Source organism: Ctenocephalides felis, unplaced genomic scaffold (assembly GCF_003426905.1).
Source record: "Ctenocephalides felis isolate EL2017-DRISC unplaced genomic scaffold, ASM342690v1 CF-g0.4_SCAFFOLD_01823, whole genome shotgun sequence".
In the NCBI taxonomy this organism is placed as follows: domain Eukaryota; kingdom Metazoa; phylum Arthropoda; class Insecta; order Siphonaptera; family Pulicidae; genus Ctenocephalides; species Ctenocephalides felis.
Window position 1 is genome coordinate 1 of NW_020537977.1, and position 11986 is coordinate 11986.

Sequence of the window (11986 nt, forward strand, 5' to 3'; positions counted from 1 at the left end):
CAGCCACTAAGTTACGGGGAAGCTCTATTACAAAATTTTAAAAACAGTTTATTGCAATTAAAATATTTTTTTAACAGCAATCAGAATAAGGTTCTGATTGCCCTATGAGCTGTTGGGCTGAAACTTTCCTCACTTCGTATTTTTTAGATGATAACCCAATGGTTAATCCACCCATATTGATGATATTTGTTATTATAATTAAATCTAATAGGGCTGATTTTTTAATTGGTGCAGCAATGCCGGGCAAGAGCTATTTTCACTTAGAAACATATAGCTATCTATATTTCCAAGTGAAAATGGTTGTCACTGCTGCCTGACAACAGGCTGCTCGAAGCGGGTATCGAACCCGGGACCTCTGAAACAAGTCCCGTCGCTCTTAACCGCTTACCTACGGGCGAGCCCACAATTAAAATATAATTCACATTTTCTGCAACAGTGTCCATCATTTCGGGTGCGTTATTCAAAAAATGACCAAATGGTTTTCTAAGTCCACAAGTAAAAAAATTGCATTACCAGTCTGTCTTGATATGCTTAATTTTGATTACTCAGAATATTACGAATGTACCTATAATTTAATTATATAAAATATTAAACCATGATTTCTCGAGACGCCTATTCATATTAGAAAAGAATCTAGATCAGAATTTCTTCCAATCCACCTTTCATATTTCTAATGTTGCGTTATTTAGACAAGTGAGTCATATTAGAAAGGGATCCCTGCATAGCTTTACTATTGACAAATTTCAAAATTTATGATTATTAGATGCAAGCAATTGTATTATAATTACTAGTCACACCGACAAAAGCGCAGATAAACAGATATACATAAAAACAATTCAAATTTCAAATAATATACATTATTCAAACGAGAGAATGAATACAATTGGTGGAATATATTGACTTATAGGTAACATTAGATTATATATGCATTGATTATATTTTTGGCTTTCATATCTAAATCAGGTCGCATAAAATTTAAAAAAAAATGAATTTTGAAACTTAGAAATCATAATTATTTGTATACTTCCGAGTTTATTGAAATGAGTTTTGCTCATATACATAAATCAAAAAAATATAAAAATTGGAATATATCAAATTCAAAATCAATGAAAAATTTTTAAAACTTCAATATTGAAATAATAAAATTGGAATGGCTGTAGAGACCCAACAGTTGGCATATAGCAACATAAGTACCAATGCAATATTTCGTATACTATTGTGTAGAGTTTGTAGCTGAATTTAAACAGAGAATAGAAAAAGTAAAACCAATTTTCCTTTGCATTGTTCCCAATATATAGGGGTTATTCCTACCCTCGATATTCACAAAAGTAATTGCTTGCAGAATATAGCGGTGTAATCAATCCATATACCGTAATCGTTTTTCCTAATAAATTTTCTGCCAACAATGCATTTAGGTTCGGTGGAGAGATATAAAATAACAGCTAGTAAGACTTTTAGTATATATGCTCAAATGAAAAATACGAATCAAATAAATAAATGCTATAAAAAACTACTTAATATTTTCTGAATACTATAAAAAATTTCTTAATATTTTCTGAAATTTCTTTTTTATTTGAAAGTACAATCCTTCCGGTCAAAAAAAAACTTTAGATGGCAGATCCTTCATTTTAAATTTTACAAAATTGTTTTTTACAAAGTTTTAAAAGATAAAATGAGATGACTACTTCCAACGTATTTGAACACACTAATCAATAACAAAAAAATAAAAAAGTAGTATATTAAATATCATAAATCGCACAATTTTTTTCCTGCGACTACATGATATAATTGGAAATATCATGTCATTTAAAATAAACATTATTGTCTCATTATGTCAGATGAGAACGTTACATGCCAGATAAATATTTTTATTTAATAAAAAAAAAACATTGAAAAAAAGATTGGGATGACTGTATAGTAAAACGATTGCTTGGATATACGTGAAGTGGATGATCAATTAGATATTGTTTAGTTATCAATAGCAAGATGATGTCTTTTTGTATTTTGACAGTAGTTAAAACATATTCCAATGGTTACTTAAAATTATACTAAATCATAGAGAATAAAACCTTGTTGTTTGGTAGTCGAATGACCAGAGTATCACAAGATTCTAAAGCTCTTCATAAGTAAGGTCATATTTTTTTATAAGTAAGGATCATATTTTTTTTAGTCAAAACCGGGACGGAAACTATTAGTTATGCTAATACGGGATGAGGGGGGAGCTATATGCTAAATAACTTAGATATGATTTTAAAATAACAAATACTATTTAAGGATACAATGAAAAAAATTTTTTTTTAATGAATACTTTCAAACTAAGCTTTCAAACATATTATAAAATTTTGATCAATTTTCTTCATAATTATTTAATAATATACGCACTTTTATATTCCAGGCAGTCAAGAAATTCATTTTAATATTTTTTGTTAATTTTCGTAAAATTTCAAATATAAGTTCAATATTATGAATGTGAGAGGCTATTTTAATTCGCCTTTTTCATATAAGCATACTCCTTGCACATAACATTTTCAGATATTTCATGGGTAGTTGTAATTATATTATCAAGTAAGAGTTTCAATTAAGACCTATACTTTTCGAAAATCCGGGACAATCTGGAATAAATAATCTAAATTCGGGACAAATATTGTTTTTAGAAAAACCCGGGATATAAGGTGGAAATCCGGGACTGTCCCGGCCATCTTATTTAATAAGTATGGCCATCTTATTTATAAGTCATATAGTGTTAAAAAAAATTGATAAAACAAAGGCATTAAAGTATTTATAACTTTATATGACCAATCTAATCATGTCTAATTATATTTACTTTGCTAATTTTGAGATACTGAAATCTTATAAAAATAAATTTTGAATTCATGAGCTTTGTGCAATGTGCAACATACTGCAGTTTGTAAAGCAACATCGCCTGAAGACTTTTAGATCATTCATTAAAAAACAGTTACCATCATTTATATTTTACCAATTTTATCAAAATACGAGTTTGTTCGAGGTCTGTTCAAAAAGTACCCGGAATTTTCGTTTTTCAAAAAAATATTTATTTATTCGTCTACATTAATGTGGTCCCCTTCAAAGTAGTCCCCCCCAGATATAATACACTTATGCCAGCGTTTTTCCATTTTCGAAGCACCCTTGATATTCACTTTTTGATATGTCCTTGAGCACTCTCAGCGATTTTCTTCAATCGAGGAAACCGCCGTCCTTTCATGGGTCTCTTCAACTTTGGGAATAGGAAAAAGTCACACGGAGCCATATCTGGTGAATTTTTGCACTTTGCAACACTTTATTTCATTTTTTACGCAAAATTTAATACAAATTCTTTGACTTTTCAATTCTTCCATTGTAAAATCGCCGAGCTCAGAAAACACGTCGAACCTTAGCGACTACCACAGACAAAGTAAACAGTGAATATAGCTGAAATTTCATCAACTTTAGGGCATTTATACCAACACAATAAAAAAAAAATTTTTGACAATCAGACACTCCAGACCCGCGAAATTTAATTATTAGTAATTCCGGGTACTTTTTGAACACACCTCGTATTATAAAATATATTTATGTATAAAGTAGTAGTAAAACATATCTAAGTTAATTTAAAATCATATTAAAAATGTTGAGAAACGATTGCAAAGCTGGAATGGCGTGCTAGTTCATAAATCTACAGAATGATACATCTTCCCCACAAAACCATCAGCGCTACGTCTAAATACACATATGGCAACGAAGGCTCAAATTCCCCATTTAACAACATACACACACGCCACGACCACTAAATTAATGGTGAGGGCGAGTATAGTATTAAACTGCTCAACATTTATATTAAATTTGACGACGATATTTACTTATAGATAAGTAAGTCCATGAATATTTAATGTTGATATTTATGATTTCTGTAACAAAAGCTCATGAATAAGAAGAGGAGACATATACTCCAATCTTACAGATTTAATGCCAATCAACAAGGAATTATCTCAGAGATTTGCAAACATACTTGCAAACTTTTCTTATAAATATGCACTATAAATGGTTTTGTTGTAACTTCAAAAAAAAAATTAGCAAAGAATTCCAGCAGAGAGATAAGTTTGCAAGTATAAATTAGACTATTTTTCATATTTGTAATAACATATGAATAAATACAACCTGAAAACTGAAAATAATCAGAAGGGGTACTGCAATGTGATAGAAAGATAATGATGTGTCATATTAAACTTCCCTGAATTGATATAAGTAAACTTCCCTGAATTGAATGGTTCCATTATTAATAATATATCAGATCACGTTGAAATTAAAATAACTAGATGTAAGTGGCATTTTGATTTAAGACAAGTTCCAAACATTTCTCTATATGTGCATATAGTCGACTTAATAAGAATTAAGATTAGGCAACTTTTAAAATTGTGATATAATTTTGAAATTTTGACACCACTCATTATTCCAATTTTTTATAATTAAACCACTTTTCGTAGGTCTATAGGGTGTTCTTAAAATTATAAATCCTATCATCATACAAAGTTTGATAAACATCGCAGAAAAATAAGATACAATTACGAAGAAACAGGCCGGCACACACAAACTTTTTGCAATTTTGATGTCAAACGATTCAGAATCGCTTGAAACGTCGAGAAAACATAAAATTAGCAAATTGGATTTTCTGGCAAAATAAACGGAATAAACGGTAAATAATATTATTTAACGAAAGTTAAATAAATGATTACGAAATAAGCATAAGTTATGTTAATGAAAATAAAATAGACAGATTAAAATATATACGGAAAGATGATTCATTATTTAAGAATGCATTTTATTTACATAATGTAAAATTGTTTTTGATTCAAAATGACTAGAGGAAACAAAATCAGCAAATCGTATTTTCTGGCAAAAAAAATTTCCCTTCGGGAAGATTAAAGAAATGAAATAAGCATGAGGTAAGTGAACCTCTTGACACAATAAACAAATATATATGAAAAAAATATATATGATATTAACTTAAAAAGTAATATACTTTTTGAAAACATTATATGTAATGCAAAATACTAATAAAGAATTTAGTGTTAAACCAAATATCACTTAAAATAAATATTAGAAAATGTAAAATTTTTTAATTATTAGTATATAGAAGAAAATCTGAAAGTGATAAAGAAAAACTATATATGATATAATAGGTAATACTGCCTCAGAAGGCAGGTCCGTGAGCTGAGTTAAACTCCAAATCGATTAAGGAAAGAAGTAGTGTGAAAGATTTCCCATTGCCATTTCACATCGCTGTGCCCAAAACATGAAACATTGAAAACAGGTTTTTGATCTATATTTTCAAGTAAAAACGGACATCGCTGTTGCACGATGTCAGGTGGTACAGCGCGGGGTTCAAAATCACGACCCCGTCCGATGTTGCCCGATGTATGAAAAACGATTATGTCACTGTAAACATCGCAGAACTTTTCATCGATAATCATTAATGAAGTATTGACTATTGACTATTGACTATCGACTATCGACTATTGGAAATAGGAGGAGTATACCGTCTATCAGAATTCCTCGAACAGATGTTATCTTGTATGACAATTGTCACGTTTCCATGTGTGGTATTGTGACGAAGATGATTTGCATATTGGCATGTAATGACTACTTTTGATTTATTACCTATTTAGTTTTGTAAGCTTTATAATGCAAATGCATTGGAAGGCGGAGGATTATAAATCGTTTTATTTTAGGAATTGATTTGGAAATTTAGATTCTGAACATTTTAAATGAAATTCCATTCACACTGATTTGAATTGAACACATACAAGAAATATGTTAGAATTTTTTTCAGATTTTCGCAAAATTGTAAAAAATATAACTTTGTAGATTTATTATTATATGTGTTATTTAAAAAAAAACTACTTCTATTGAGTTAGTAAATATTTTCTCATTTTTACACCTCGTGCAAATGATAACAAAGCTGTTATTTCTGCATTTTATTGAAAAAAATTCAATTAGTGAATTAGTGAACTTGATGAACCGTCAAAAGTATAATTAGTAAAGCATGGTGCATTATAACTATGAATTAGCAGCTTCATCAATAGTCTAATAATATAATAAGCTGCTGTAAACCTAATTTTTCAAAAAAAGGTGATAACTGAATTTTATATTCTATTCAAATTTATACCGTAAATCAGTGGTTTCCAATTATTTCGTGCTAAACTCCCCTGTTTTTTTATAAAACTGTTCGGACGTATTTTCGTTTCATTATATTGGTCATGAAGGTGACAATCTTCATGGTATTGAGCTTTTACACGGAATGGTTGCTACCCCTGGTAGAGGAGATAGCGGAGAGTTTATTCGGACTGATTGTCCACTTCTAAAAGTAAAGTCCGCGAAACAACTTGTATAATAAATTATAAATAAATATATCTTCTTTTATTATAACTAAGTAGCAAATCAGTGATTGTAATAATATACAAAACAAATCAGTGTTTAATATAGTCCACAGCTACAAGGGTTAAATTATAACCCAACAACCTGAGTTAACAAAGGAGAGCTTTTAAGTAATAAATTCTATAATTACGTGGCGAAAAACCAAAACTTTATTGCAAATTTTGTAATGTTAAACCATTACAAAATTTGCAATAAAGTTTTTTTTTAAGATTTAAACATCCAGGAATCCTAGTATCAAATTTATAAAATAAATTTGTTATATATTTTAAGTTTTTTTTAAAAGATTTTCTCTAAATTATTGACTTCCTAATCTCTTTGACTAGTGAGTTTGTCTTACAGATGACAACTTTTTTTTGATAAGAACAGCTATTCTCAGAAAGCTCTAAAAAATTCGATTAAACTTCCTAATCTATTAAATTCGAAGGGTAACATTGTATATTTTAGGCAATGACCAGTCTAGTTAGATATCAGCAGATGTTAAACATTTAGGCGCATAAAAACCTCTAAAACGTAGAATTCAGGTATAATGTTTGATAAAAAAGGGTACAAATGATGAGAAACTTTTGACTTTTTATGGTAGTGTGTAATAAATATAAAAAAGATACATTCGGATGTTAGATAAATGCATACTTATGTATATATATACATATATATAGCGGGTGTTTAGACCCGCTCATTATATACTCTTTTAATGAACTCAAATTTAGTAAATCAGCAAGTCATTGCAAGTATGATGAAAATCATTTTCTTTTTCATTTTTGTTAAATAGCATTTTGCAACATAAATATCGAAGTCTTCTTAGATGTCTAAACTAGTTTCCTCTACGAGGTGTGTTCAAGAAAAAAATGATGACCGTTACATGTTTCGCGGACAATGTACATTCTATTATTAATTTTTTGTTGTTATTTTGGCATATATGTCTTGAACCTTAACAGTTTCAATTAAACGTATTTCGTTGTACTGTTTATTGTGCTTGTGTACAGCGATTTTTTAATATTATAAAAAATAGAACACAGAATTCACGACTTCTGAATAATCTAAAAATAGAACAATGATTTCGACGCTACAAACATATATCTATGTTTTATGATTTGTCACCAGTTATGACTTTAGCAAAATCAAAAGATACACCATATCTACTGCCACTATCAAAACTTTGATTCTACTTTGCATAAAATTATAAAAAATCATTTTTTATAACAATAGAAATTTTCTGACTACAATAAAGTACGACTACCTCTTATTTATTAAAAATAGACCAAAAAGAGCAAATTTATAATGAGAAAATTATGATAACAGCAAGCATTGAAATTACAGCAATCATGGTTATTTATCAAGAAAACAACTAGTGGTGTATGGCATGGTGCCTTAAGGCAAATTGCTGGAACTTCCCGTTCCGTAACGAAATGTTCAAGGAATAAAGAATGTTTTCAAATAGATTATTATAAATACTATAACATTGTTCAATATTTATAAGAATTACATAAACTGAATTACAAAGTTAAAATTATGTATTCAAAGTATATAATTGAGCTTTAGAACTTTAGCCAGAATTCAAATTAAAATCTGAATTATTTTCGGTATACAAAAAAATAATAAAAAAAATTGAAACAATCAACACAAGCAGAAAGTTTGTGTTGGTTTGAATCATTCAAACCGGATGCTTAGTTCTCTCAAAAACTGACATTTTTTGTACACTTAGCTTTGTATCTTCAAAATGGCTGGTCCTGCATTTGCCAAAAACTAATCAGCACATCTCCCTATCAATAATTTTCATTTTCGATTTTCGGTCTATTACTATAATTTACCCTACGGGAAGTTAAAGAAGTAAATGAAGGTAAATAAACAAAATACCATATAAATAAAAAAAACTAATAATGATAGATTTTATATATTATTAATAATAATAGATTTTATATATTAATAATAATATATAATATTAATTAATAATAATATAATAATATAATATTAATTAATAATAATAGATTTTATATATTATCAAAACCTTAGTACCAAAAGCTTGTTGTGATGACTTTTTAATGACGTGACTTTAAATAGCAACCCAACAGTTGGCCTATCTCTTTATGATGAATTTAATATTAGAAACAGTACTACAACTCTTTATTGGCTGCAGCAATCCTGGGTAAAGAATATTTACACTTGAAAACATATGTTATATACTTCCAAGTGAAAACCATTAAAATGTCACTACTGCTTGACATCAGGCTGTCCGAGACGGGTATCAAACCTGTTACCTATGATTGAAAGCTCATAGTTCTAACCACTAATCCATGGGAGAGCCCATGGTAATAGATATGAAGAAAATAATACTAAGATAAACAATATTGGTGCCGTGTTTCAGTTTCAGTGAACGAACTGTAAACATTTGACAAACACAACAACGAAAATTTATAATCAAAACATGAAATGGTTACCACATTTTGAACTTCTCTTTTTACATACGTATTTTTTACATGTCTGCCTACTTCTTTAACATCAAGTTAAAACAACTAGTGGTGCAAGGCATCGTGCCTTAAGGCAAATTGCAGGAACTTCTCGCACCGAGAAAATTAAAATTTCTAAAAAAAAAAACTGACAAAAATGAGATTTTTAAAAATTACGAACTTTTTTTCAAAGCAATCATGCGGCGTCCTCATAGAAATGTAAGTAATATTAATTATACTTATTTTTAAAATATCTATAAAATAGCTGATAATTTGATGTGCATTGATGATCATTTTCACCGCCAAAAAAGCATATTTTTTCGATTTACACTCAATCTCCGAAACCGCTAGACCTGCCTCCCTAAAAGTTTCATCAATTCTTCATTTTGTCTATACAAGTAAAATGTTTCTTGAATTATTAAAACCGTTTTCTCAAAAACTAAATTACCATTTTTGGCACTTTTTGCCCTATATCTTCGAAACGACTGGACCTGTCTTGGCCAAAAACTGATCAGCACGTCTCCTTATCAATAGGAATCGAATGTTTTTTGAATAATTGGTTGAACCGTGTTCTAGAAATCGTCGACGAAAATTTGTATTCGCACACACTTACAAACAAACACGACGCACGCACATACACACACATTCAATTGACATTAAAAAGTATATTATAATTATATTTCAAATCATTTTTTTTTTTTGCATTTTCAATAATAAGCCAATATTATCTTTTAAGTTCTGTGTGCTCCAATTGTCATTTTATATACTAAACTTAATTTGGCCATATTGTGAGAATTAACTACATTATTGCATTTCTGTTCACAACAGGAATTTTAAATGAAATTACAATACCTAATATTCATATTACAGCTACGATCATCAAATGTTTACCACGAACAAAATATTTTCATAAATACATTTAAATTTTTATACAGAATTGGAAATTAGAGCACAGTAGTTTCATATTTCAGCGGATGTTTGGGTTTCGTTTCTTCAATGTTTTTTTTATGTCAAAAGATTCCCTTCTGGGCACATATTTTCAATTATAGCCTGGTTCTCAAGTTTTGCTGATGAAGAAAATTAAGTTACGACCACTTAGAGGTTATTAGTGCCATATTATCTATAATATTAAGTAGAAACTGAAATTTGTGTTCTGATGGTAGAAATAAGGAATTTTGCGCAAGGGTTACGCAAATTGCATTTATAAGTGATGTATGGTGATATAAAGGCGATGTTTAAATGATGTTTTTGGCACATAGAATATTCCATTAAATTGAGTATCTTCATATTTTCCATTTAAATAGAATTTTTAACTAAAGACCAAATATTTAATGAAATGAATAATTTAAAGACATAAAGAAAAACATTTAGGTTTAATATATATTTCTTTCGGTTGGTAGAAAATAGTTGTTAGTTTCTCTATTTACCTGCGTGGTAAAAAAGGACTCCTGGGGATGAAAAACTTGTTCAAAGTAAGAATGTAAAATTAAGAGATTTAATTTATTATACAAGTTAGTCATTAGTTATATATATATATATATATATATATTATATATATATATAGTATTGTCGACGTTGAAACATATTAGAAAAAATCTGTTCACACACACACACACATACACACACACACATAAACACGCGCGCGCACGCACACATACACACACACATACTTTTTCCAAATTTGGTCTCATTCGATTCAGAATGGCTTGAAACGTCGAGAAAACATAAAATTAGCGAATCGAATTTTTTGATGAAAACATTAAAGGAAGTTAATAAATTGCAGCTTATTCGTCGAATTGAGAAAAAGTTAATATAGAAACAATTCTTTATTATACGTTTCGACACTCAATTTGTGTCATCATTCGGCAGTCAAAACCAGAAAAATACAAAAAATGGTGCATAAAAAATTGTTTAATGAAAACGCACATAATAACTGTTTATTCCAATATTATTTCTGCTGGAGGCAGTAAGTCTTTTTTAACTTCCCGTAGGGTAAGTTATTATAATCGTCCAAAAATCGAAATTGAAAATTTTTACATTTCTTCACGTTTTGAAGGTTTCTGAACATTTTGGCATATCTCAGAAAAAATGGACGTGTGTGTGTGTATGTAAGTATGGACACAATTTTTGGTCCACGTTTTCGGGCGCACGGATCAATCGATTTGAATGGGTTTAAAAACATTCGATTCCCATTGATATAGAGATGTGCTGATTAGTTTTTGGAAAAGGCAGATCCGTTTCGGAGATACGGAGAAAAGAATGTAGAAAATAAAATTCGAGTTTTTGAGAGATCGGAGCATCGGATTTGAATGATCCAGAAAACATTCATTTCGTAATGACGAGGAGAATTGCTGATTAGTTTTTAGCAAAGGCAGGTCCAGCTGTTTCGGAGATAGAGAGCTAAATGTGCAAAAAATGGCAGTTTTTGAGAGAACTAAGCGTCCGATTTGAATGATTCAAAGAACTTTCGTTGCAATTATTTTTTCAAAACTATTTTTTTTGTATATCGAAAATAATTTAGATTTTAATTTTAATTCTAACTAAAGTACTAATATAATTTAAACAAATAATTTCAACTTTGCAATTCAGTTTATATAATTCTTATAAATATTAGACTATGTTACAATATTTAAAATAATCTATTTGAAAACATTCTATATTCCTCGAACATTTCGTTATGGTACGGGAAGTTCCAGCAATTTGCCTTATGCCTTTGCCTTTGCCTACACAGTTATCGAAGTCAGTTGGAATCAGTTTGGATTGAATGTTCGGAAGACAAAAATGAATAAATTTATGAAAAAATCCAGGAGTCATCAATCAAATATATATACAATCAAGTATATATATTATGCTTATTTTTATAATAATATTATTAATGTATAATTATATATAATTTCTATATATTAATATAATATCGTACAATAGAACAATTATAAACAAAATATTTTAAAAATTGGCCAAACTCACCAAACTCTGTCATTCCATGTACCATTGTAACAATTTGAAATACACAATTTATGAACTATCGTTTAAATCATATTCACTATTCACTTTTACAAACACCAATCATTTTTTTTTTTCAAAATAATTAACACAGTAACAACTACGAT